Genomic DNA, 27,258 nt, shown 5'->3' on the forward strand with positions numbered 1-27,258 from the left:
TATCTGTGATATTATGTGACTGAAGCAGGTGAGCCAGGCTTTTCCCTTCAGCTTCGTTTTGAAGGGGAAGATCAAATGCTGGCATAAATGAATGCAATTTTACTTGGTTGTGCCCTCTTATGTTAGTTGTTAGTTTTGCCTTATGTATTTATTGGCCAGTATGATTCTCTACCTCCCTTAATGCAAACTCTTATGTTCTTTCCTTTACGCTCCCAACCACTTTTAAAGGCCAAAACCTTACAAATCTTTCATTCATGGCCCAGCAGGAGTTTTGATTTATGATAAAATAAATCAAAGTGCTCTCATCAGGAGGGTAGAAACTTATGATAAAATGATTCTTCCAGTCCCACTGACGCAGAGCCAAATACAGTATTTTTCAAATTTTAAACTGCATGTAGTACTTGTTAAAACTGACCATCTCATTTTTCAAATGTTACCTAATTGTTTTTTCAGTTGTCTGCGGTAATAATTATCAACCAAGACTAGTTAATATTCTCAAATTTAGAAATATTTCTTAATTCAAAGTGATAGATTTTTTAAAACACTGTAGAATCTACCTTTTACCAAAAGAAATGAATAGAAATTCTGTTCCCTTATTAGTGAAAAAAAATAAGACTTCCAGATATGAATTGCAAAAAAAAAAAGGTGAACATTTTACATTGTAGAGTAGCATTGATTTAGTTTGACTCAGACAAATCAACATGAAGAGGCCAATGTGAACCTCCTACCTCCTCCAGAAAAGACTGACTGCATTTTCTCTCTGCTCCAAATCCATGGATGATGAGATTGGCTAGGCAAGCCAAATAAATAGGCAATTTACTACTGAGATTCCTCACTTATACCTTCAAAAAATATTAATGATGTCATAAAGTATCCCATTCTTAGGATATAGAGGGAGCAGTGACTTTGTAATGCGGTGATTCTCTGTCATCAGGGGTTGTCCATAATTGGTCCCCAAGCATATTAAACTGCCCCTCTGAACTCGTGCGTGGTAAAAGTGTAATATTGTAGGGGAATTATCTAGTTATTAATGAACATGCCAAGCTGGACTTTATAATTCTTTTCCCATCCTCTTTCTGTATGTATATGTGAATGAGAGATGAGAAATGTTATTACAGTATTGGAGCAAATGGATTTAGGTCCCTATAGCAGACTATAAAGTGTGTTTGCACAGGAAGACATGCCAAAGAGGTCAACTGCCAGTGTTTCAGTATTTTCTCAGGAAAAAAAAAAAAAATCTTGGCTCAGCATGGTGAAACTGAAATACATTGGCCTAGTGAAATGCGCAGCTAGAGAAATTGTACCAGGACTGTCTAACAGAGAGCAGGAGACCAGCAGACAGATTCACTTCTTTTCTACACACTTCTGTTGGGCCTTTTTCTGTCATTAATCACTGAGGCAAATAAGAGCAATTTTTTTACCAATTATTTGGACAATACTGTATTTTGAGTTACACTAGAGGTATTTGATGTTTGCATCTCTTTGGGTCAGTGTGTCTCCTTAAATCCTCTTTGGTAACATACACATAAATTTAGATTGGGTATCTTGCTCAAATCCAACTTCTCTTTACAGTTTGTAAGGATAGACTGGCTGCTTCAGGCGGTTGTTTATCTGGAGCCTTTTAGGTGCCTATCTTGAGGTAGTAAGAGCCTCTCTCTTGTAGGATTCCTCTTTTGAAAGCACCTGGTTTTCAGCAGGGATCAGGGCCCACATAGCTGACTTCAACCAGTGGCTGAGTTTTCATGACCAAAAGAGAGGGGAGGTGCCCTACCTTAGGTGTAAACATAGAGCCTTTTGCAAAATCCCAAATATCATGAGTTGGTCATAACTGCTGAGTGTTGGAAACCCCTTTTGCAGTCTTGAACATTAGAGTGAACTATGAACACCATGAACAATTAGGTGTAAATTCAGCAGCTTGTACAGGCTCGCTCATCTCTCTGTGAATAAGTGGTCCCAATATATTAAAGAGGAAGATATAGTAGAATTGGGAAGCACTCATTTCTTGACACATTGTTAGCATGAAATGAAAAATCTAGGTGCACAGGAGGGAACACTTCAGGGACTGACTTATAGCCCCATACTAGTCTCTTGTAAGTTTGTCTTGCTGCATGAGCTGCCATGAAGATAAAGATTCAGCATGGGCCAGACTAACTGGTCCTCCTTTGTTTTGTGAAAGTTATCTTCAGAAAGATACCAGTCACAGCTTTCATACGTCAAAGATACAAATGATGGTTCCATCTGGAAAATCAAAGCCAATATACCATTTTAGCAAGACATCATAGAATGAAGCATAAGGAACTCTTAATTTTTTTTAGCTTTTTTCCCTGGAGTGTTAAGGATTGAATTTAATGATCCATAGCTGAAGGACATGCTTGAGGCTGACAAGGTCAGAACTAATTTTACATGTGGTACACAGATTTAAAATGACTCTCCTTAACCATGGAATGAATGATCTATTCAACTTCTCTCAACAGCAAGGCTCAACGAGTTGTAGCAGATTTTCCTGCTGTTCAGGTATAATTACAGAATCACATAGGTGGCATTCAGTCTTTCTCTAATTTAGTAAAACAAAAATTCTTCATGTTGCCCTAAAGTTGAATGTTTTCTTTCTTTATAATTCTTCTTGGAAACAAAGTAAAACAAAGCCAAAGCAAAATTAAGCATTTTCTTTCTTTGTGGAGAATGCCTTACATTTTGCTCTGTTTTGCCTATGGTAAAACTTTTATGCAGGAAAAAACCCCCGAAATTCAATTTTACCAAGAAAACTTGTTGTGTTTGTGTCAGCTATTTATATGCATATGAACATGTGGTCCTTGCTGAAGTTTTGCCCATGTAGGACTTTAAAAGATGCCCAAATTCCTGTCTTTTATTCTTAAATGCATGTTCAAAATATTCATTTCATAACATACTTATCCTTTGATTCACTACAGCCACACCAGAGATGTCAAGATTTTTAGGAAAAAAACAAATCACATTATATTTCCGTTTTTCTACTTTTGTGACAGAATTGATTTTTGAAAGTTTTGCCTGCCTCAAAACATTTGCAAATAGTGGACTTGCTTTTAAAACTGCATATCAACTATTTGCATTCTCTGCTTTCTACAATGTGGCTAAGAAGTGCTTATGCCAAAAATTTGAGAGCTATGAGTTTATTGAACAAAAAGTTTAATTGTTCTGAGTGCATTCAGTGCTCGAGGTAAGTATAAGATGACTGTCTTATTTTTCCAAATCAATCATTTGTTGTGAAAAAGAGAAATTTTCTCATTTCACCTGGAAATATACCGATCTTTTTCCCTGAGGCAGAGCAATTTTTTACAGACAGGAATTTTTCTCAATGAAAGCATCTTAGAAATGTACGCAGAGTATGATAGTTATATATTGTTCATTTAATTCCTTTAACTTCTTTATGTAACTACTGCATAAATTCTGTGTGCATAATCTGTCTATACACATGCATAGGTTTCTTTGCTCTTGAATTTATTCTGTCCTCAGTTTCAGTTCTGTTAATAGTTTGCCTCCAAATCTTTGAGTAGGTTTTTAGAAGTGTAAGTCTTAAGTAAGTTGTCCCTTACATTTACTCTGGCCATGCCTGAAGGACAATGGAGTCCCTAGGAAATTGATGAACTTGTAAGGTTTGCACAGTATCATGTGGCGATGTATGCTCAGATCCTAAAAGGTATATATCAGTGTTCATTCCATTTTGCAGCTGAGCTAATAACCATATCTCTCAGCAGCACTAATTAAGGTAGGCTCAGTATCATGTTAATGCACTATACTTTCTTCCAGTAACAAAATTAGATAAATGGGTGGTAATTTGTAGATTTTCAAGCTACATTCCATTGCTATTAGTCAAAGCTTACTAAATTGCAATCTAGATAAATCTATATCTTATAGCAATAAGGCAGAGATGCTACTGAACAAATAATTTCACATTTTCTGAGCTGGCTAGGTCTACAATTTTGGGGAAGTCAGCCTGCAATCTGGAACCCTGTAGTAAAACCCTGAACTTGTCATGTGCCACAGCAGAACTAGGTAGGCAGTGAAAATGAAATGAGATGGCAATAACTTTTATAATTCTATTCTAAAGCTAAATTTTATGAGGCTTCTCCAAGAGCATATGAAACTAAAGCTAAAAAAAAAACAAACCAAAAAACCAAGACTGGAATAAAATCTGAAGATCTGGGGTGGGTTTTTTTGCCTAACTGATCCAGAGAAAAAAATGTAAGGAGTTACTGTAGAGAGCTGCAGCCAATGAATATTTTTTAAAGAGATCTGACAATAATTTGCAAAGCGCAACTGGGGGAGAAAACCCTAGCCAAACTAATTCCAAGTTGCTTTCTGCTTTCTCATTTATAGAGATAATTAAGGATCTCTTTACAGAGTAGATCAAAGGCTGTTCAAACTTTGACTGACTTGTTAGAGTTCCTGGGAGGCTGTTTTGCCCTTCTGGAGCAAAGTGTGTGATGGCCACCTCTCTGACACCCCTGTGACCAGGGATGCACACAGCAGCACACGGTGTCACCACAAAAGGGGCCATTCAGTTCTTTACAAGGAAAGTAGAAGCTCCTCAGAAAACATTGCTTTTGGCCCAAACATTTAAAGTTAGACTGGCCTATGAAGATATCTCCCTTAAGAAGAAACATTTATCTTCCTATTTGAGGCAATTTAGACAAATAATGTGTTGCGAGAGCAGTGCAAACAGAGCCTTAGCCTTGGGTATATAAATGTACTAACCACATATAACTGAAACAGATAGTTCTTCCTTCCTCTGTGTAATGAAAAGTTGAAGGTCTGCCAAAAAAAAGTTGAATTGCCAGAAATTCTGTCAATGTGAAGGCATCTTTCCGCCTGTAAATCAACTACACATTTAAATTACTTCCTTTCATAATCTATTAAAATGGTTTTGGCACAGTTATTCTTTGTGCAATGTTTATTGCATAATTTCATTTCATTCTTGGTCAACAGTTTTTACTATTAAGTCCCAATGCTGTTGAAGTGTTTTAGTCTGTTTTATACTCTGTTTTCTTTCTGAGTTACAAAAACTATCCTAAGTAAGTATAAATGTGTTTTTAAAGTGGAATATTTAATCCACTAGATTTGTCAGGTACTAGGACATGATTGGAACAAGATTGTTTTAATGCAAAATGAACTACTTTCTAAATTTTCTCTTGATAGTAAGAGTGTGCTTGAATTCACTCATCATTATTTCAAGCTATATGAACCTGCAATTCATCAGGAAATGGTGACTTTTAGTCCAAAACTGCTGAAACATCAATTCTGAATTCATAAAATGTTCTAGAAGCGATCAAGATAATTACGACTTCAGTTGCTAGGCTAAAGACAAGCCATAGGAATAGAATGGAAGTTATAAAATATTGTAGGACTGTTAAATTCAGCATTTGGAAGGAATAAACTGTTCACAAAACCCATAAAATGTTTTTGGCAAAATATCTATTGCACATTACATGAAGCTAGAGCCAGCCAAAAAAACACTAAATCATTAAGAGTCCAGGTTATTTTTCAGTATATTTAAAAGGGCATTGTAACCAAGAATTGCCCCTTCCTCCACACCTTCCTCCACACCTTTATATTTAAGATGTAAAATAACGAAAAACTGGCTTGATACATTTTCAATAATGTTCACAATACATTTCACACAACAACCCCTGAAAAATAAGGAAATTCCCAAAATGGAAAAAAAACCTGAAGCTTGCTGGACTCTCAGGCCCTGAAAAATTTTTGAATCCATCTGCATCAAAACTTATATGGGTAAGGAAATTAAAAGTTCAACATACCCGTCTGAAAATGTAGAAACTAACCTATTGACTACTATTACAATTCAATATTTGCCAGTTTTTGGTAGCCACTGCTATGGCCACTGCTTTTTAGCCTGCTGATACCCAGTCTTTACTGGTGCAAGGAGTGGTTCATTCCCAGATGTAATACTTTTCCCCTAGTTAAAATGTGCCATAATTAACAGATAAGAAAAATTATTTATATGTTTAAGTTTCATTCTCTGGTCTGATTGCAGCTGTCTTGAATGTTGGTGGAAGAACTGAAGTAAATTAACAGGTTGTCACTATTGAGAGATGTTACAAGTGTCCATTGTTTGCAGCAGCTCCAGCCTGTGTCTCCTTTGGCCCTCTCTGCTGAAGACTAATTTGGACATGTGGGGCTCTGCTCAGGCTAAAAGGTTTCAGATGCTGCCTTCCCGTTGGAAAATTCAATCAGTAGATCAACTGAGCAATATCCCAGAGACACACAGAGGTGTGGACACTCACTCACTCACAGAGATGGCCAGCACAGGACTCACAGACAGCCATGTCCCATTCTCTCCTTGGGCTGGCAGAGGCAGAAGGCTACTAGTGCAGCACACAGCACTCCCTCCATTCAAAAGCACATGCATGTTCATAGATTCCCCCAGCACCAGTGTGGCACTTCTGCCTGCCTGGCACTCACTGGGCCAGCTTGGACATTACTTTCCATATTCATATCTATCTAAGCATCAGAAGAATTTATAATTTTCCATCTTAAAATAATTTTTATATGTTTTTAACAAAACAATGTGGCATATAGACAGGACACTGGCCCTCATATAAGGGGACTCAATGAGTGCCAGTATGTTCTAATGTATACTACCATCTACAGGAGACCAAGACATGATTTCCTTTGTACATATCTTTGAATATCAGGGAGAAGAAGAGTCATTATTTGTAAGAGCCCACAGTAGGAAACATGCCAGAGCTCAAGTTTGGAGAATACTCTCAGGAACATGGTGTGATTCTTGGGGATGGTCCTGTGCAGGGCCAGGAGTTGGAGTCGATGGTCCTTGTGGGTCCCTTCCAACTGAGCAGATTCTGTGATTCTGTAATCCCATGAAAGAGGGATTGGGCATGACAGGACATGCCCATGAGGCCAAGGAGTCTGAATGTTTGCGCAGGTAAACCCAGCTGGGTGCTCTGATCAAGTCTGTGACAGTGGCTTCTGCAGCTATTTGCCTGTTGAAGGAGGACAGAAGAAGCTAAGCAGGGAAACTGCTCATTATCACAGCTGTAGCAACCAAAAGGGCTGCCAAGCATTAGAACAAGCTGTCTGGGGAAATGGTTGAGTCACCATCCCAAAAGCTATTTAAAAGATATGTACCTGTGACAGTACAGGATAATATTTAGTGGTGTTGCAATTTTAAGAGCTGGGTTAATGATTGAACTCCATTATCTTAGAGGTCTATTCCAACAGAAAATGTTCTGTAAATCAGTGTAGCCATTCCTGAAAAGACAAAATAACAAACAGCCATTTTTAATTTAGGAAAATAATTCATTTACAAACAAATACCACTGATGCCTGGTTTCCAAATTCTGACATTTGGGGTCTAAGATGATTTCAGTTTAGGACATGCAGCAGTGCAAAACCTGATGTCAATATACTTACTGTTGAATAGCAAAGTATACTTAGGACTTACTGGTTTCCAAATGCACAATTTCCCTTGACTGCAAGCTCAGCTTGTCCCTGCTGTGATCAACTTCAAAAGCAAAAAAACAAGCACTTGTGGCTGGACTTACTATCCAGGTTGCCACTTTTGGTTCACACATGGGCATTTAGTATCCTTGGAGTCTCATTCTAAATTAACTAGGATTAAAAAAAGGAATAAAATCCAGATTATAAGTGGAAACATTAATGAATTTCCTTTTGTAACTGGCTAGATTTCTCTCTGGGGCCTGGTATGACTAACACGCGCTGACTGCAAATGGGTCTAAGCTGCAAGAGTTTTATAAAGTACTTTTCGAATTAAACCTGGTAATTTCAGGAGGGATAAATCCAAAGATTTCGTTTAGCCCACCAGAGATATACAAATACCACAGTTCTTTTATACACAACTGGTTTCCAACCAGGTTCTTTGTCTGTTCTGGCCAATGGAACTGTGCCTTGTATCGTACCATGACACTGTGGGTACCATAAGAAATTTGCTGCTGAAAATTTGTAGGAGTGAAATTTTCCATACTGCTGTAAAGTGTAGTATGTGGAAGATCATTTATTTATTTACTTATTTAAATGTGGGGAAATTGATCATATTAGAAACCTTACTGCGAGAGTTAGATTTGTGCAGACACAAAGTAACAGAATAAAATAATGAGGCATGAATGCTTAATCCAAATCAGTTCAAATCTTGAATGACCATTATGAATTGATTTCTTAATTTTTGGGCCCTACCTTTGTCTGTAGAATATTTATGCTGAGTTATTCCAAATAACAAAAATAACTGAAGAAAATTATAAGATAATTGTGAAAACACCAGAAAAAATTGTAATATTTGTTAATAAAATTACTAACTGTTTGATTTGCTGAAACTGTGTTTTTCAAGTGGTGCCTGAATCAAAAGCAAAAGACAGAGGTTACAATTTTTTTAATGACTTAAGTAACGCAGAGTGATATTTTTAAACTCAATTCCTTGAAATCAAGAACTATAAATACATCAATCTATTACAATGCTTATTAGTTTACTGAAAACTAATATGCACTTCTGAGGCTTCCAAAAATATTTGACTTTGAGAGTATTTGATGCATTAATGCTTTAGAAAAGGTGAGGCATCTGTCCCACAAATTATCTCTAAGTGAAGACTGAAACTCAGTGTGTTCAGCATGACATGAGTAATTTATGTAAGGATCTAATAAACCTTTTTCCTACCTTGATAAAATTATAACAGAAAAAGCTTCCCTGCTGACATTAACAGATGTTACTGTAGATAGTTTTCTTAAAGGCAGACTGGAGGCAATCATCAAGGAGTAAAGTTCCATTTACCACAAGCAAAGATTTACTTTGCCCATCAAAGGCTGAAAAAGGATGTTGCTGTAAACAAGTTTCATTTAAAAGTCTCCATTATTCTCAGCTTGTTGGAACTTTTCTTCCTCCTGGTTATCCTCTGTCTTTAACTAAAAAAAAATATTTTTTATATTATTCCTAGAGAATTCCAGCCCAGAACTTCAGCGATATAGTCTCCTATGCTTCTCTATGTACTCATATGTCTGTCAGAATTTTCATCCTGGAGTCTAACCAGAATAAGCACCATGAAAACTGTTGGTTAAAACTTTTTAAATCTGATTTGATGCATGCTATGCATTTTTATCTACCTCTAATATTGGTTGCAGGGACAAAATAAACAAAAAACCAACCAGTATAGTCTGCCTATTTAGCAGACACTGGAAAATAATAAATGAGTCTACAATAACTCATTTGGCAGATTCTTTGACCAATGACTGGAACTAATGGGTTCAGTGTTGGAGTTACTCAGCAAGGGTCCCCTTCTATAGGTTTCAAGGTATAGCAAAGGAGCTTTGACCTTGCCTCAAAATTAATTGTAGACATCAGAGCAGAAATGTGTAAGTAAACATATTTCTTACTCAAGGGAACTGGAAAGACACTGGTGTGAGGCCTGAGGACATTGCAGTCAATGTTCTTGTAACTTGCAAAGAAGGCCTTCAAAAGTTCTTTTGATTGTATATGGTACATATTTGATTGAACATGGTACTTTTTGAAAGTGGCAAGCTGAAATTCTTGGTTTCCTATTCACACAAATGAGATTTATAATTGAACAGGAAAGTATTTGCTTCACCTTTATGTCTAAAATAGGCTGGCTACTGACAAAACTAGATGTCTGGGAAAACTGATTTCTATAACAATTTAAATCCAGATGCTGTTTAGTCAGAGAATATAACTCAAACATGTCTGTCTTGTAACAAGTATGACAGTAAAAAAAAGCCCTGATATTTTTAACAAACAATAAACTCATTTTTACAGGGGCAGGAAAGTTTTTAAGAGCATGAACATTCTTTCTTTGTTGGAAATTGTAGAAGGACAGTTTGTATGAGCAGTTGACAAGGAGCAGAATTTTGTCAGCCATTCCTCTAGGGCAGTGAGAAAGACTTAGCAGAGAGGTTCAATGCGTTATTTGGTCTTTGGTTTAGACTGTGTAGCGTGGTGTTTTGCATTTTGTTTGTTTGTTTGTTTGCTTTGGTTTTTGCTGTTGTTTGTTTTGGTTTTTTAAAATATAATTTCTTTATATTTTTTCTGATTTTCAATGTGTCAAATCAAGATTGTCTTCTGTTTATTCCTGACCACATCTGAAAGTCTTTCTAGTGGCTGGGTGATTCCAGAACTCAGCAACAGGATTTTTTTTTTTATGACTAGCTATCCCAGGAAGTATTGATAAAGCCTAACGTAAACAACTACATCTGGTTGGTGAAAAGATATAGAAGTCTTTAGTCAGTGGAGAAAAATATTTAAGGAAGTGATTGATCTCACCCTAAAATGCACAGCTATTGATAAGATGAGCAATAAAACAAAGTGCACTTTTTCTCCATTGTTTGTATATAGAACATAGGGAGAAGTGTTCAGAATATAGAGAGAAGAGATCTAAGTTAGACAAGAATACAAGCCTTCATATCTCATACCTTAGTTTATAAACATACATTACAGGTATGGGTAAATAAAAGCTGTAGGACAGATTATAACACAGTTAAAATGTATTGCCACTGTGCTACTGATGTTTTCATATAAACTGTATTATAAATTATTAAAAACATTAAAAGAAAATTTAAAAATGAAAGCAAATTAAAATTACCTAAGGACAGGAATAAGTTGCCTAAATATATGTGTCTGGTGCCATTTAAGATGTTTTGGGATAAAAATTAGGTTTTATGTTTATTGACAATTTAAGCAAATTAATTTTACTGTGAATACCTATGTTCACACAATGGGATTCTGCTCTAGAGATGAGGTTCAGCTTGCAAATTGAAACATTTCATTATGCCTCAGCTCTCATTTTACTCAGTGGAGATATGCTCAATAGGACATGACATAAAATAGTCAATGGAGTCTGAACAACAGTACATCTTCAAAAATTTGGAACCTAAATTCAGCAAGTTAAATAGCTTTCTAGATTTCATTGAATTTACTCACTTGGTCTACTGTATATGGATATCTTGATTGAGAAATTGTTTTTTCCTGCCTTATTTGAATGCCTTGGATAACCTGGATTTTCTCAAATCTCTTTAAACACCCACAGCCCAAAAACTGAATTGAGCTTCTAAATTTCTCTGATCTGAATCCCATTGGAAAGTGTTATGGACACTCAAATGATCAAAGATATAAAATTTTAATTGTAATTAAACAACAACAAAAACAACAACAACAACCACAACAACCACAACAACAACAATAGAATGAATGTAATAAAAATATATATTTTAAATAGAAGAAATCTACTGCTTTTTTCCCCCATGTGTTGTTTTCGTATGTTTCTGACTGTGCTTGTTTTGGCTGGGGTAGATTTAACTTTCTTTGCTGTATCTGCTTTGGGGCTATGTTTTAGATTTGTGCTGAATACCGGGCTGACAATGTAGAATTTTTTTTTTTTTTTTTTTATTTTTTTTAATTACTGGGAAGAGCTCACACAGAGCCAAAGCTTTTCCTATTGCCACGCTGGTGAAGAAGTTGGGGTACCTGGGACATTGGGAGTATACACAGACAGGACAAGTGACCTAAATTGACCAAAGGGATATTCCAGACCATATGACACCATGCTCGGTATATGAAAGGCAGAGTGGGAGAAGGAGGAAGGGGAAGATGTTTGGAGTGATGGTGTTTGTCTTCCCAAGTCACCAGTACACATGCTGAGATCTGCCTCTCCTGGAGATGGCTGAACACCTGCCTGCCCATGGGAAGCAGTGAATTAATTCCTTGTTTTGCTCTCCTGGTGTGTGAGGCTTTTGCTTTCCTTATTAAACTACATCATTATCCCAACCCATGAGTTCTGTAGCTTTTGCCCTTCCAATTCTTTCCCTGATCATGCTGGTGGGGGAATGAGCAAGTGGCTGTGTCGTAATTGGTTGTTGGTTGGGTATTAAACCATGACACTAGCTAATATTAAAAAGAAATCCTAAACTTTAGTTTTCTTCTTCTTTTTAGTTTTCTTCTCTTTAAATCCACCAAGAATAGAAATAGTTATTGGTATCAATAACTTGATTGACAGTTTGACTTTGTATCTGAATATTAAGTGAAGGTCATGTATATGTTCATAAGCTAACATTAGTGACAAAAAAAATGGATTTGGGCACCTATGGTATTTTTATCTAAAATGACATAAGGAACATATTAGTCATGTATATATATGCAAATTAAGTCAAGGTTGATTTTTGCAGTGCAACAGTACATAGTAGTACATAGTACATAGTAGTAGACAACTTAAAGAGCAAATAATTGGAAGCACTATGAATAGTTTTTGAGTTTAAGACAGACATAATTTTTTTGTCATATACTTTTCATACTCTCTTATGATTTTGTGTCTGTATATATATATAAATGAAGTTGTAAAACCGTGTATGTGTTCATCTGCATTGACAGGCACATTAAAAATATCTCTCTTCTCACAAAATAAAACTAATGCCACTGCTCATATGACTCCTTTTCTTTTTAAATTTGTCCTACCATATGTGTGTTGCATATTTGAAAGAGGAACATAAAGTACAGAAGTAATAATGCTGTTGTATTTGAAGGAAAGTTATTGTATTTGGATACCACTTAGTCCTGAGAAAATAATCATGTTCCTTCAGGACAATGCACATTAAAAAAGTCCAAGTCCTTTATTCATTATGTCAATTTTCTTTTTTTCCTAAAATATTTGTCTTCCTCTCTAGATGCTTAGAAATTTGCTTAATCCCAAAGGCTAGCTCGAAAGTGTTGAGCTCTCATTAAGATTCCATATTTGAATTGCTGAAGAAAAATATGAATCTGCATATGGAAGGCAGTTCTTTTCATTTCTTCAGCTTGACTGCTCTGTCACTCATCCTGAGCATCTTGATTTCAATGTAAGACATGAAAAAAGTGTACAGTATAGGAATGAGTGTCCATATTTTTAACAAATTGAAAGCTAAAAATGTAAATGCATCATATGCTGCTAAAATTAACAGAGGCTTTCAAATAGAAAAGAACAGAAAGAAAGACCAGGGAAAGAACAGGGTCCTACACTGGCTGGTAAGTAGACAGACATCTGTAGCAATTCAAATATGTCTAGTTTAAAGTACTAGGATACAATCCTTAGTGTTTGCACAGTTACAAAACTCCCATAACACAGATAGTTATACTTCTTAAGTTTAAAGGGACTTGAATCTGAAGGTTGTTTCTTACTGGTTATGGATCCCTCTAATTGTGCTGCCTGCATGTAATTGGTCCTAAATGCATAGAGGTATTCAGATTGTAGGTTTTTTTGGTGTATTCGTTTTAGTATCCTTACTTATATTGCATCAAGCTTTTAAAGCCTATAATTAGATGTCTATAATCTAAATATTAATTGAACATACAAATACAGATACCCTTTTATTTAGTAAGGGACACTTAATGACTGGCTTAAGCATTGATAACTCTTTATGAGGAATGTAGCACTTACAAAGTTATTTTTATTTCTTAGCATTTGCTATTCCATTTCTCCAGTGCAGCAGATTGCATCAAATATTTAAGTCCTGTTTTTGACTCAGTCTAAATTAGAAAAAATGAATGAACAATTATAGGGGATGGGAAGGGCATAGCATGAAAAGACATAAAAAATAAGTGGAAACCTTTCCAAAGAGACTATAAAGTTGCTGACAAGCAGAATATGAAATGTGGATTAAATTGGTCAGACTGCTTGTGCTTTAGTGACCTCTGAAAAAAATTAAATGCTGGCAAAGTCAGGAATTGAATAGATGTTTGCCCTTTTCTACTGTCCCAATGGATGCTCTTACTGATTCTGCTTAGATCTTCTTGTTTAATGTTCCAATTATCTCCCTTTGCAGCTGCATAAGAAAGATATAAGCTATTTCTACAGTTCTAAATGCATCCACCCAAGGGAATGATTCCTGGCTCTTAAGTGGCGCAGATTGCATCCACATACCCTGTTTAAGGCTAGATCTCCACAGAACAGATATGCCATAGCCAAACCACATAGCACTTGGGCCAGCCGCCCCTTTGGGCTTACACAGGGAACTAGAACAGTGTGATAGATGGTGGTTTTTTTTTTTTTTGTTTTCTTTTTTCTGTTGTTGCTGTTGTTTGTTTCGTTTGTTTTGGTTTTGTTTGTTTCTGTTTTGTTTTGTCAGGGAAGAGAGAGGTGGGGACATTGATTTTAGTTAATGCTATCTGATATAATGTGGCAGCTTTGCTGGCACTTGAGACAGGTATATATTATAAGATGAAAATGAAACTAGATGTTCAATGCTCAGGAATATTTCACTGGAATGTCTGGAGACATCTGAGAGTGAAACACATGCAGGAGATCCTTTCAGAACAGGGCAATAGGAATAAATGAACCTGGTTTAAGGTTGTGTACCTTGCCTTTTATATATAAATTCCTGAAAAAGATATGTTACAACAGCACATGAAAAGAGCTTCCTTTTCCTAGCCTCTCACCTGGAACTTAATAGATCTAGCAATCAATCAATTACTTAATTGATTATAATTTATGATTTCTGGGGACCAAGGCTCTGTGTTGGGCCAGAGAAGAGGGGGCTAGATGATTTTTTAAAGTAATTTCTATCACAGTACTGTCAAAAGCTTCTGACTTCCATTTGTTCCACATAACTAAACTGATCTTTAGCTGATTCTTCTATGATTTTGTCAGCACATTTAGGTTTAAAAAAAGAAATTTCTTCCTTTAATTCAGTAGTTTATTTTGTTGACATGTATTTCATCTATTCCAATTTTAGGCCACTAAAAGTTCAGTGCAGATGCTTAAACAAGTTAGATTAGGCTCACATTGTAGACAGAAATGAATGTGTTCAAAGGGTGTATGATTTGACTAATTAGTTACTCACATGAAGAAGTCTGTCTAGAGGTGCAATCTTACTGATATTGATTACCCTGCTCAGGATTAGATATTTTAGATCCCTAAAGACAGTATGACAAGACATTAGACCTTTATCTATTTGTTTATTGATTTGTTTGTTTGTTTGCTGTGTTGCATCTTAAAACTGGGTTGTTTATAATCTAACATTTTAAAAGAGAGCATAGAAACTTATTATTTATAAAAAGATTACATTTTATATATATATATATATATATATATATATATATATATATATATATATATATATATATATAAATATATGGGGTTTTTTTTTTTTTCTTTTGCTCCTTCTGGATGGTTTTTGTGGCCTCTGCCTCCTTCGAGACATTCTTTTTACCTCTCCTTTTTTCCTTAAACTGTTTCAGTTAGATTCAGATACAATCGAGTCGGCTTTCTCCACCATAATGCTTTGGAGGCAATTTCCTCTTCATTTTAAATTTGTCACCAGGGAAACCTTTTTCTTTCTCTCAGCCAAACAGATGGTTTGTATTTTCATTTTTTATTTTTTCAACGTTTCCACTAAGAAGGTCAAGATCATCTTTGGAAAAGTGAAGTAATGAATTTTCTTCCACTATCTAAAAATAAAAGCATATACATTTTTTAAGTCCTACAGATTGTTTGTTTTTCTTCTCAAATGTAACTACTCATAGATGACTTTGGCCCTTGCCATTGTAATACCTGAAATTCTACAAGCCACTAATGAGATTATCCTCTGACCTTGCATGTGAAAACTCTTGGACAGCCTTGAAAGGAAAGAGTAGATTTTAGACTGATTAGGATTAAACCTTATCTTGAATTCAGGGAAGAAAGCACAAGGTAGATTAAAAGACTTTCTCCAAATTTTGCTGAAGGTTTAGTCATATGAGCCAATAATAATAGCCTAACAATTTATAGCAGTGCATAGAATATGAATGTGTACAGCTGTCCCATTTCACTTGCAGTACGTGTTGATTTACTCCTAAAGTGAAATACTTGATGCCCATACAAAATTGCAGTATTTTGCATTTAATATAAAAATGCATATGTGTACTGACAGTTACATGTCTACCAATGTTCTGTAATTTTTTGCTGTTCAAAAGTGAGTTTTAGTACCATCATCCATCTTTTCTCTATCAATTGAAGAGCAATATTAGTATTAGAATTTGTTATTAGTCTACCAGATAGAACAATGGGAAATAACATCAAATTATTCCAGGAGAGGTTTAGACTGGATATTAGGAAAAAATTTCTTCACTGAAAGGGCTGTCAAACATTGAAACCAGCTGCCAGGGGAAGTGGTTGAGTTTCCATCCCTAGAAATGCCATGAGTACATCTGGCACTTAGGGACATAGTTTGGTGGTGGACTTGGCACTGCTGGGTTGGACTCCAGGGTCTTATAGATCCATACCCACCTAAATGATTCTGTGATCCTACAATTCCATTCCTCTGGTTAATCACACCTCATTTTAGGAATTTGTGTCTTGCTGTCAGATGCAATCCAATCACTGTTCCATGCAAGACTAGAGATTCACAGGAGTATCAAACTTTGCTTAAGAGCTTCATACTTGTGCCAGCTGGACAACTGTAGATCCTCTAAATTTTGTTTACTGTGTATTCTGTATTCTACCAAACCATCTCTAACTGATCTAGATTGTTCTTACTGAAGGTTCCTTTCTACTGAAGGTTTCTGTTCTTGAAGTTCCTGAGCTATTATATTTACATTCAGGCACTGAAATGTCTTTCTTGAAAATCTGCTGAACTGTACTATTCTTTAGTGTATAGGTCTGACTTGGTAAATGCATAAAAGAGCTTTGCTTCTGGATTTGTAATTACACGAGCTGGAATTCAGTGCTGGAGATTATTTGCTCACTGACCCCAGTGCATTAAGCTCTTTGAATGTTGTTTCCTTCTCAATTATGGCATTTTCCATTTTCATGCTCTTATTTCCATTAGCCCCTTGACTTTGCCTCCATGAACTACATCATTTGTAGTTACTGAAATCTGCGTCAAAGGTTTTTTTTGGCAGTATCTAAATTAACTTTAATCTTTGCCCCTATACTTGCTGAATTACCACACCACTTCCTCCTTTTTTGTTCTCTTTTTTATTTTTGTGGTTAAAAATCTTTTTACTGTTTGTTTTAATTTCCTCTGCAAGGTCCAGCTCAGCTTGAGAGTTGGCAAGTCTTACTTTTCTCCTACATATTCTGACCTTCAAGACATATCTTTCTGTTTAGTCAGTCTGTTCTTGCTGTTCCACATAAACTCCCAGCTTACTCCAGGTTTTTTTGCACTGATGTGATCAAGGTCAAAAATGGGTAAATGGATATCTATTTTCAGCAATATAGCATTGGCCCGCATCTCAACAGCTGCAGAGAAACATCACACAGAAGACTTTATTCACTCCTTGGTTACTAAATTATTCTCAGCATGAATGAATAGCTATCTAGTTAGGTCTTTTATCTTTTCCTCTCAAACATTTTCTCTCTACTTGTAGTACAAGTATTGGCTTTCAATCTGTGATTTAAAGAAGCTCCAAGATTCTTTTTCAGAAAAGCTTTTAAACTGTACAAATCCACTCGACTGTCACTGATTTCCTGATTTTTTAAAGAATTTTCTTATTAAAATAGAAATTGTTAAAAAATGTATTTGCTATATTTTTCTTTGTAGTATAACTTTATCATAATCTGATCATCATCACTTAATTCAGGATATTTTTTCTTTTTCCAGTTGTATATGTTTTTTTTTTAAGTCCTGGTCATAAAGATATCAAGGTTTTTCATGGTTCTGTTGTGTAAAAATATTGGCATCACACAATTTTTGTTGGAAAATGGTCTTCAATCAATATGTACGGTATAGCAACATTGTATTAATCTTGATACTATATATATACCTCTGATTACTAGTTAGAACTTTATTCAAATATGGCCCCAGTTTTTCAGAATAAATTAAGAAACCTCTTTCTAGAACTTCTTAGTACCTTTCTGAAGTATTTCTACTCTATGTTGTCAAGATTTCTTCTTCCCTCCATATTTTTATTATTAAGAGAAAAAAAATTTAAAACTTTCCATGTTGTTCACTTCTCTAAAAAAACCTTAACAATGTGTTTGATTAGATAATCTGAGAATTTATTTGCCCATTCCTTACTTTGTCCCATCAGTGTGATTTTTATAGTCTCTATCTTTGAAAAATATACTTTTGAAAAAGCTACCTCCCAATATAGATAACACATAACAAATACACAATGCTCCTGCAGGTCCTGCAGGTCCTGCTGCTCTTCCTACTCACCCCTTTCCTATAATGGAGAAAACCTTTGAATCCTTGTTCTTCCAGTAACCCACAAGCACTGATTTCTTCTGCAAAGATGTAAAACCAATTAATCTAGAATCCAGGTCATATTCCATTTGTGGTCTTGCATTTTATGGATTCCTGAACATTCACTTTCCAGAAATTTACTTGTCTAAGATATGAATTTTTTCTTTCCAGCTGTTACAGATCTGTTGTTTACTTAAGAAGCAGAAGGGCATGAAAGAAAAATCGCTCTAAACTCCAAAACAATAATATTTATATTCCTTCCTCCTCCTGCCTTCTCCTTTCAAACTCAGAATAATCTTCTCTTCGCTAATTAAAATCAAGAAATGATACAAAAACTTCAGTAAACTAAGAATTTAAGCTCCACAGCAGAACATAACCTTGCAGTAGCCTCTCAAAGTCCTATTCCTTTTCAAAGTGTTTTTTTTTTGTCATAAAAAGGTGAAAAATAAGAAAAAATAAAACTTAAGACTCTATAACTAATTTAACAAGTTACATGTTAAATAGTCTTCATTCGGTAGAACTGCTGTGTCACAGACATTATTTGGTGATTTATCTAATGGCTTGAAAATCCCACTAAAAAAGAGCTCATATCAAAGGTGATGAAAGAAAATGTTCAAAATGTCAGCTTTAAAGTGACCCCTGTTGTTTGTGTCTTTCCTAATCAGAGGATTAGTGTGATGCAAATAGATAAATTTTTTAGCATGATGCAAATAGATAAATTTTTCAATGAATTAACTGTCTGCAAACTCATTTATGGAAGCCTTTAGCAAATTTCAAAACATGATTTATATTTAAAGAGACATTACTTAAAAAAAATTATTCTTTAATTCCATTTCTTCTGTTGTTTTTAGTTCTACAGATCACATCTGGGGTGGTTTTGTATATCCTCATTTTAAAACGGAAATTCTTTGACTATTTTGCAGCACTTCTTTGCAGCAAAGAATTCTCTGCAGCTCTTCCTGTGGGCAGAGAGCATGGGTAGATGGTCTCCACTCAGCCTTGCTGTGAGTACTTAGTTACCCCGTTAGGGATGGGTAGGTCAGAACAGGTCAAGTGCACTGTGAACCACTCTGATCTCTAGTATGACTGCATATAGGAACTGTACAGAAAACCTTGCTTTCCTGTGAACTGTCAGGACTTGGGAAAAGTTGCTGAGGTTTTTCATCATCCTTTTTTTTCATTCCAGTAGATTTCCTGGGCTACTTCACTGTGTCCTATAAGAACACAACAGTCTGGCCCTGGGCAAGTCCTGGATTTATGCCTAAAAGGATTTTGTATGCACACCCATTTATCTGCATGTCTGATACATGCTCTCATAAAGACTTACGGTTAAATTATTGCTATGATTAGATTTATAGGAAAACTGCTACTATTCTGCAAAATATGATTTTTTAATAACTCCTGTTTATGTGCATGTGGTATCAACATAGAAATAATGGAAGAAAAAGTCTTAAAGAATGAGAAGACAGAGCTGATACATACATACATACATACATACATACATACATATATATATATATATATACATACAAGATGATGGTGAAGCATAAAATTGAAGACATGAGAAATTATTTTGGAAATTTCTAAAATTTAAACTGATATCTTCCTATCTTAGTAGTTTTAAATTTGAATGGACTATCCATAAATGCATTATTTAACATTAAAAAAGCAAATAAAAAACAACAGCCAAGTACATTTTAATGCATTGGTACGTGCTTGCAAACAATCCAGTATCTCTGAAATCTACATCTTTCCACAAGGATTAGGTGAAAACACTTTATTAAACCATGGTTAAGGTTATGTTATTCAAAAGTTAGAAGTATGCTTTGCATTAAACCTGTTCAGCGATCCTTTATGCTCATATTGCCAAGAACCACTCAAAATGGTCTTTTTTTTTGCAAATAACTTACAGTTAGCCACATCAGAATTGGCAGGATTAAGCTTAAATTGTCTTTTAATATTTAATGTGTTATACTTCCAAAGTAATTCACTGGCAGAGACAAATAGTTAAAGTCCAGGAAATTCACAGGCATTCCCAGTGGCAGCAAATCTTCAGGGCAGTGAGCATGGGAAATAAAGAATTCTTATTTGTGTTTCTTCCAATTTCTTGCCATGTTTCCTCATCCCAGCCAGAATTGCTCTGCTAAAGATTCCACAGTGGCCAGTGAAAGGATGAATGGAATTTAGTTCTCTTTTGTGAGCTGTGTGAGGAAAGAGAAAGGACACAGTAAAGCTTTTATTGACCCAACTCCAAATCCAGTGTGTCTAACTAGGAAATTGTTCATTCAGATGGAAGCCAAAAAAGTGTCTATGCCTCAATGTGGCTGAGACAGCAAAATCAATTCAGAAAACAAGAGATCTGTTTAGTAAGGATTCAAAGGAAGAAAGTGTACCTAAATCAATAAATAAGATACACAATAAGGCATTTATATGGCATAATATTTTATTAAAGTGTCAAGAAATAAAAAATCAATCAGCTTCTACAAACACTGGCTTTTCACAGGCCAACAGACCTAAGTGATTTTTAAAATTAAAAAAAACTACCTTAAAGGGCCAAAAGACTTATGCATTTGCTGACTGCTTTCCATGTAGAAATTATTTTTCCATGATTTCTGCCTTGCTTACATTGTAAAGAACACTTAAAAAGCCACAAAATATCAAAACGTTAAAATTTCATGTTATCCTTCTAATCACGACCCTGGGATTTTTTGCTGCCTGCAGCCTTACAGCTCAAGAGCAAAGCACAAGAGTAAAGATGAGCTCTATAATATTTAGCTGCAAAACTGGTCTTTTAAAATCAAGGCTCTACCTGAATATGCTTCCAAAGTCCAAACTTTTTCTCATAAAACATGAGTATTCTTAAACACGGAGACTTAAATTGCTCTGAGTACATTTTATTCAGTCAACTATTTATCTATCCTTTCCCCCGAGGAATACAGCAAACTCAGGGTGAAATTATATCTTTTTTAAGTATCTGAGTTAAGGGGATAGGATCCAAGTACTAAAGAGGTATAAAGTCTCCCATTTTTCATGCTTGGTATTATATGGTTGTTGAGAATTGTAATGCAACTATTTTCACATTTTTCAATATTAATTTGTGTAGCAGCACATGAATTTAGCATACTTAGCCCTCATTTAGCATGTAATTGCAAAATACTTTATCAATAATGTGTAAGACATGATGCATGTGTTCAGAGAGAAGCATGAAGTAGCCCTTGCCAATTAAAAAAAAGGAAAGGGTGGAACAATGAACTTTGTTCATTTTTTTCCCTTACAGCAGGGTCAACATCCTTATCTTCTCATATGCCTTCTTATCTGTGCCTCTGCACTCCTCCTCATCTGTGGCAGAGATGATCTTTGGAATTTCCACATCTTCCCACACAGTTATTTGTTCCCAGAACTCCACCTTTTCCTCCACTTTTTCTTTCCAATTTTATAATCATAAATTACCTCTGATTTCTCTGATGTTGCCTTGTGGAGGTGGTGGACTTTTGATAAATATTGGACTGAACACTTAGTTGATTTGAAAGCAAGAAGAGGAGACTGTGGAGAACAGGAAAACTTAATGAAACACATGGCAGTAGTTCTAACAATCTATTCAAAATACCTAGTGTGACAGACTTGCAGCAGTGACTGCAGAGGAGATAATTTTGAGAGTCATCATACAACACATAGAGCACCACCAGGTGATCAGGCCCAGCCAGCATGGCTTAGGAAAGGCAGATCCTGCTTGACCAACCTAATCTACTTTTCTGACCAGATGACCTGCCTAGTAGATGTGCAAAAGGCTGTTGATGTTGTGTACCTGGAATTCAGCAAGGCCTTTGACACTGTCTCCACAGCACAGTCCTGGAAAAGCTGGGAGCCCACGGCTTGGACAGGAGCACTCTTTGCTGGATTAGGAACTGGCTGGATGGCTGGGCCCAGAGAGTGGTGGTGAACAGTGCTGAATCCAGCTGGGGGCCAGTGACCAGTGGGGTTCCCTAAAGGTCTGGACAAGGATATTGAGAGCATCCTCAGTAAGTTTCCAGACAACGCCAAGTTGTGTGGGAGTGTTGATCTGTGAGAGGATCGGAAGGCTCTGCAGGGGAATCTGCCCAAGCTGGATGCATGGGTCAAGGTTAATGGCATGGAGTTCAATAAGGTGAAGTGCCAGGGCCTGCACTGGGGTCACAACAGCCTCAGCACTGCTACAGACTTAGGGAAGAGCGTCTGGAAAACTGCCTGTCAGAAGAGGACCTGGGGGTGGTTGACAGTGGCTGAATATGAGCTAGCATGTGCCCAGGTGGCCAATAAGGCCAAAGGCATGCTGGCTTGTGCCAGCAATAGTGTGGCCAGCAGGACCAGGGTAGTGATTGTCCTTCTGTACTCAGCACTGGAGAGGCCACACTTTGAGTACTTTCTCCAGTTCCTGGTCCCTCAATTCAGGAAACTTGCTAGGGTGAGTCCAGAGAAGAGCAACAAAGCTGGTGAAAAATGAGCACAAGTCCCATGAGCAGAAGTCCCATGAGGAGAGGCTGAGGGAGCTGGGGATGTTCAGCCTGGAGAAAAGGAGGCTCAGGGGGGACCTGATCGCTTTCTACAACTACCTGAAATGAGGGTGTCAAAAGAAACCTCTTCTCCCAGGCAGCTAGTGACAAGACAATAGGAAATGGCTTCAAGCTGTGCCAGGGAAAGTTCAGGCTGAGCATCATGAAGAATTTCTTCACTGGAAGGGTCATTAGGCTTTGGAAAATACTGCCCAGTAAAGTGGTGGAGTCACCATCTCTGGAAATGTTCAAGAAATGACAGCATGTGGCACTCAGTATTAATATAGCTGGCATGGTTGGCATGATCTTGGAGATCTTTTCCAACCTTTATGAGTCTATGATTCTGTGATAGAGATCTTAGTTCTGAGAATGTATTAATCCTGGATGATTCATGCACATATTTTTTTTACTCCCATCATTATCCTTTAATTTAAATGACCTTTCTTTCTCACGGATATTTATTCACCAATGGATTTATACAGGGTAATAATACCTCTACCCAGCTTTTGTTCTGCTAGACCAAAAAAACCTGTATTATTGTTACCTAGTCTTGGACAAAAGGCTTCCCTCATCATGCCATCTGTCCTTTGAACTTCTGATTTGAAATCATCTCCTTTTAGACAGGTGAATGAAACTTCACACCACAGTGTCCTTCCAGGCTCTTGGCATTTATGCTTCTCGTCTTTACAGGAAATTGTTTATTAATACAGCCCACAAGCACGTCTACTTCATCTGCAGCAAATGCACAACAGTAATACACACACACAAGCTTCAGTTACTTGCTGATCAGAAATCTGATTTCTGCTGAGTTTACATATCAGCAATAATTGTCCCAGTGGATCACTCTACTCATTTTTGAAATGCATCAGTCCCTGGGAGGAAAACAGTTTTAAAGAGAACAATAGCCCTATACAATTATTTTGAATAAGAAACAACATTATCCATGAAACTTAGAGTGTTTAGCAGGAAGCACAGAGCAGTAAGAGAGAGCAAGTGTTTTTTTGTAGTTTCATTGCAATGACTTAAATCAAACCTAGCCATGAAGCTGAAATTTTGCAATGCATTGCCTAAAAAAATCCAACTCAAATGCATTGTATTTATCCAAATATGCAAGGCAGGCCCTCAGTTTTACTATAGCTAAAAATGAAGCTAGGGAGTATCTAAGATGGTCTCTGAGATACTAAGAAATACAACAGGATAAAAAATATATGGTGAAGGATTTGAATGGGAAGGGAAGGGAAGGGAAGGGAAGGGAAGGGAAGGGAAGGGAAGGGAAGGGAAGGGAAGGAGTTCATGACAAAAAAATATGTGCAGTTTCTGAAATAACTGATGTCCTCATAGCTATTGATTTCCTCATTATATGATTCAAACTTTCATTCCATTCAGTAATTTCTCCTTCAGTACTTACATGTTTTACCAAACTTGTGTCATCACTATTCTGTCATTAACACTTTTTCACAATAATAGATTAGATACATGCTCAAACCTCCAGCTTTCTCTTATTATAAATGGTTTGCGTGATGGAGGGAACTCTGTGTCTCTTATGTCTTTCTCATGATCATTAATAGTTCTTTCCTCTTTTTCTGGCCCATGCTTTTTGCTCTACTTTCCTCTAGATTTTGCATCTTACAGTTTGACAGAGATGAAAGCAAAAGCTCTGTTAGAGGAATACATATTTGTAAAAAAACTGGCATATTTTGCATAAAGAGAAGTGTTTGTAATTCAGATTATGGTAAGAGGTGTAAAACTTTGTACACCAGAGAATGACGTTGACATCTAGTATCACAGCTGGTGTCACAGTGTATGGCACTTCTTAGCTCCCTAGGCATGCTTAAATTTACCTAACTGCCTATAAATACAATCCATTATCTTATTTTAGGTTTTTCTGTCCTCCATTCCTATCAAAATATCCATTTGCTCTTAGACACATCTAGTAGAAAAAATTGGTGGATAAAATGAAATGTTATAGTGAGTGAAACAAACTTTCTTCTCTGTCTAGAGACAGTTCCTCCTCATTGGATAGCTGTGGGTTAGTACACAAGTTGCCCTGTCTGTATTATTTGTGAGCTATGCCACTGTGACCTCTACTGTCTGACATCCTCCATCTCTGGTTTTCCAGCTGCACAAATATATTTTGGCTGTCTGTATTTGTGTCGTACATCTAGATGGATGAGAGCATTAGAGACTAAAGAGCAGATCTCAAATCCTGCACGTCACATAGACCCCTCCCTTGATTGTCATCACTTTCTCTGTTGAAAGGCATATAAATCTTCTTTTTAATTCTTCTGAATATGCTTTCAGATTAATTTCTCCCCTTTCCTGTCATTTCCTTTCAATTGGTCATTTAAGGATCTGGTTTACGCTGCTGTTTCTCTCAGCCATCATTGCTTTTTTCCTGACCCATATGACTGACAGAAAGCAAAGGGTTTTGCGATCATATATACCAAAGGTGGACCATAAAAAAAGGCTGAAATGTCATCTTATTATGTAAACTTGCTCAAGCACCACCTTCATCCAATAATAATGACGGGATTCATGTTATATAAGCAAGGAAAATAATTTTTTAAACTTCATAAGACTTCATCTTTATGATGCATTAACTGTACTAGATTTTAATAAAAACTTTGCTATTAAATAAAGAACTAAGATATTTGGACACTAGCATGTTTTTTCATTATGTGAAATGTCATTCATTACAATTTTGGGGTTAGTTTTCATGTTTGGGGGTTTTTTGTTCCTTTTATTTTTTTTTTTAAGGGGGGCTTTTAAAATACCTCTGCTAAGGGAAATAAACAAGATCTTTGTCAATTCATGGCATAATGATATGAGCTTAAGCTGTACTGAATAACTATTTTGGAATGACTGAATTCAGTTGAACACTATCTTTACAGAGAGTTTGGCATAATTATTTAATTAATGGAAATGAAGTATTGCAGCACTGAAGGGTTTGAATAGGTGTTGAAGAACACTGTGGCTTAGCCCCATGGCTTGGCTGCAGCTCAGGGTAGTTCACATATTTGAATAATGAAATGGTGAATTTTCATTGCTTGTCTCTCTTTCCTTTTTTCAGCTTTGTAACATGATGGAACCAAAGAAATCTCTCTTCTACCAGACAGTAAGAACCTAGGTTGCTGGGACAACATGTCAGCTGCAAAAAAAACCTTAAAATAAAGGTGGCTCATTTCCAAGTAAACTTTTTTGGCATTTGGCATTTTCATAGAAAAGACACTGGCAAAAACGGCTTGTGGGGGATTTTGTAATCAATAAACCTGTTGTTTGTAGAGGGATTATGAATCAGAAATTAATGCTAAGCAGATGAGAAATGCACACCGGAATTTCTCAATTTTAAAAATATTAAAATCTCTAGAAGAAGTACATAGACGTGTTAAAGCCCTATTTAGAAAACATCTACTTAGCTAAGAATTGGTTGCTAGGATTTACAAAGATTGTCACAAAGTTGTTTCCAAATCTGCTTCACTGAAATGCTAACTGGGTGAAAAACATGTTCTTAATGTTTAATGGACTGCATAGGATTAAGCTGCACACTTTCCATTGAATCAAATGAGACCTGTGTAGTTAAATTTGAGTTCAGTCTTTTGGAAACACTCATTGTGCATAATGAGTACAGCAATGTTTCAAGCACAGAAGAAGAAAAAACCTTGGTTTTTAGTAACAAAGATGTGACTCAGCAAAAACAAAACACAAAAAGCCCCCCAAACACCCCCCCCAAAAAAAAACCACCAAACCCTAAAATCTCTCTCCAAAACAGACAAAACCCCAAATTCCCAGAAACCATCTAATCCCAGTAACTCTGTAGTACCTCAAAATCTGTGACCCTCCTCTTGCATAAGAACAACAAATTATGTTAACAGTAATGATGCTATGCTAACTGGTGCTTGAAGAAAATAAAGCCCATTATGTTGAGGTGTTGACCAGCTTTCAATTTTTGTATTAAAATTAATCCACTAGAGACATTGTGAAGTTGTTAGAGACGTAGATCTTTCTTGGACTGCAGCACAACACAATGCCAGTGACTTTTCTGGGTCTGATAAAGATCCAAAGACTGTATTTTGGGATGCATCCTATCTAATTTAAATGCCTATCATTTTGTTCAGTGTTGGAAAGCAGAAGGAAATGCCAGGAGAATATGTTCACTTGGAGGCTGTTTGCTGAGCTGAGGGAATTTCATCCAAATTTCCACGTGCTATGTGGAAAATGGCACTGGGGGTTTGCCTTTTAGCTTAAAATTCAGGGTTAGAGCACTAGCCAGAAGAGCTGGAGCTGGGATTAAAGACAACTAAACTCAGCATCAAGCAAGGCAGGAATTCTCACTGTAGTCACATACACATCCCAACAGACAGAGTAATCTAAGTCAGCCATGGAGGTAAAAAACCACAACAAACTGTATCAAAAAGTCAGTCTTCTTCCCCTTTGGAGACAGAGATAATTTACTCTACATGAAAAGAAGGCCCCACCTCTGTGTGCTGTGTAAAGAGAAACAGATTAGGCTAAACAGAGGTGATAATTTGTGCAATAAACTGGAGTATGTGAGATTCTACTGATC

At 36.3% G+C, this 27,258-nt stretch overlaps 1 long non-coding RNA gene across 1 annotated transcript in view; it reads left to right on the forward strand.

Moving 5' to 3' along the window:
* Positions 1-25,883, forward strand: part of LOC119710038 — a 69,373-nt gene extending 43,490 nt beyond the window's left edge. The window contains exons 2-3 of the long non-coding RNA XR_005259489.1: positions 19,089-19,169; positions 25,765-25,883. This is a non-coding gene — a long non-coding RNA (uncharacterized LOC119710038). The remainder of the gene's footprint in view (positions 1-19,088; positions 19,170-25,764) is intronic.
* Positions 25,884-27,258: the final 1,375 nt, after the last annotated feature.

Source organism: Motacilla alba, chromosome 1 (assembly GCF_015832195.1).
Source record: "Motacilla alba alba isolate MOTALB_02 chromosome 1, Motacilla_alba_V1.0_pri, whole genome shotgun sequence".
NCBI lineage: Eukaryota > Metazoa > Chordata > Aves > Passeriformes > Motacillidae > Motacilla > Motacilla alba.